The sequence below is a fragment of the Lygodium microphyllum genome, chromosome 23 (genome assembly GCF_053477565.2).
Source record: "Lygodium microphyllum isolate KBCC chromosome 23, Lygodium_microphyllum_v1.1.10, whole genome shotgun sequence".
Lineage (NCBI taxonomy): Eukaryota > Viridiplantae > Streptophyta > Polypodiopsida > Schizaeales > Lygodiaceae > Lygodium > Lygodium microphyllum.
This window is the reverse complement of record NC_141157.1, coordinates 86,282,841-86,285,162: the sequence shown is the minus strand read 5'-3', so window position 1 is coordinate 86,285,162 and position 2,322 is coordinate 86,282,841.

The window sequence follows — 2,322 nt, the reverse complement described above, 5'->3', positions numbered from 1 at the left end:
TCTGCTCCTGGATGCTCACAATGGCAGAGATGTCATCGATGCTCGTGCCATCATAACGAGCCACCTCATCAACATGTGGTGGGGCATCCTGTAAATCAAAATCTATGAAATCACTAGGTGCATCACGCACCATGATACAGTATAGTTCTTCTTCCCTAAGCTCCAACAACTCTAGCACATCCTGCATGAGTAGATATTCCACCCCCTCGATGGTGATAGCATGGAGAGAAGAGAGGGGTGGCTCTTCGCTCGTGGGCATCTCATCAGGGCAGGGAGGTGGGTGCACAATGGCCAAGCTCTGTGCTGCCTCAACACTCAGATCGAGAGTGATCTCCTCAGGCTCCCTCTCAAAGTACTCTAATAGTGGCCGAGAGGGTGCGTCGATGTCCTCGTCACTGTCCTCTTGCACCTCAGTGCACATAACATATATGGCAAAGGCGGCATCCCTCTCAATGAGATCCATCGTGACGTGGCCCTGTGACGAGGTGGGCACTGCTCTAGCGCGGAGATGTTGCCCCACATGCACCAGGGCTCGACTTATCACCTTTGCATGGCTGGATCCGGCACACAAACTATACAAAAAATCCATGGGAACCCACCTGAGAGTGGAGTCAGGAATAGAGCAAGTGAGAGGGTTCACTGCATCACAAAACGATGCTAGTATACTAGAGTCAGGGTCTACATCGGAAAGCGAGCTCTCTAGACTCAAGGTCACACAAAACCTAGGGTATATCTGGTCCCCTATGTGCGCGTAGCATGTGGAACTGATCCATGCGGCGAAGGCGGGAGTGGTAGCCATGGCACACAAAGAGAGAAGGAATGAGAGCACAAGTGTAGGGAAGTGGAGAATGAAAGCGAAAATGAGTTTGGAGTTATAGCTTTTATGTGTCTAGGGTTTTAAATAAAGGTTCTTTATAAAGTTATTAATTCTAAAGTTTCAAATTAAAACTCTTACCTTAGTTTCTTTATTTCAGTACTTTAAAGTCACTGTTAAAATTACTCATACAGACAAACGCTTCGTTCTACATTATTATATCCTCGAATATGTTTGGGTCGCTGAGTATATTCAAGTCTAACGAGAGAAAATATATAATTTTTTAAAGAAAATAAATCTAAAAGGCCTTGAAATTCCCTTTGGATCCAATTTAATATTAAAATGTAATAAACGAGCAGCAGAGATGCGCTACAATATATCATTGTGCAAAGACAATATTCTCTAGATTATAGACCTCTAACCTGCAATTTAATTATGATTTTTAACTGCACGATTGAGTAATTACAATATGTATTATCGCACGCTTGGATCACAGTAAACTAAAATTTAAAGTACTCAGAAGTTCAAAAAAGGTATGTATTCGCTCTTTATAAAGTTTTTTTACAAGGATTCCACTATCTCAAGGATATGTGGAGAAGCACATTGTTTACATGTCATGGATTGCTCACTACGAGTCCTGACTTTTCTATTATCTAACTTGAAATAGAAGTTGTAGAGGGGCTCACTAGACATTAATTGGATTTCTTGTCTCAGAAAATAAATGGGCCAATGACTCTCTACACTGACTACGAAAGGATTATGACCACTCCACAAGATTACCACATCTACGAGCGCTGTATGTGTGTCATCTCGGATATCTTGATCCAAGCTGATCCACTCCCCTTGCAAAAGTCGCCATCTTCTATATCGAAAGCGAACGCACAGAGTTTGTCTAGCAATGAAATACCTGTAATAAAAACAAAAATAATGGTAAGTGATCAATGCGACTAACATAACAATTCATCTAAGCGAGACCTATGTCAATTAAATCAAGGTATGCAAAGTAGTAAAAAAGTTTTACCTGAATGTAATATCAGATTGGTTGACCCTGCACTCAATCGTCTCATCAAAATGTGTTCTTTTGACTTCCCAAGACTCACCCAATAGCTGACTCATCCATTCCTCGGATGGACACTTGCATTGATAAGTAATCTTTGTTTTCTTCAAAACATCACATGAACCAAACAAATGTGCAAACAATGAGAATGGAATAAACCAATTAAGATGCACATCTTTGGAGCCTGTGGTGGGTTTCATAGCACTATTGATGTCAGATTTTATCTTCGACTTGCAAGCTCCTGACAACTCCAAGCTACCAATGAACCATTCACCACTAGACAATGGCGGCAACGGGACATGCTGCAATCTCTGGCTTTCTACCACATACAATGAATTATAAAAAAAGATATTTTGAGTGGCAAGTTGACTTGTAGAGGTATTATCATAGATCAAAGAACCTATCTCTTCATGCCAAACATGTATCTTGCCGCTTAAACATTCCACATTCT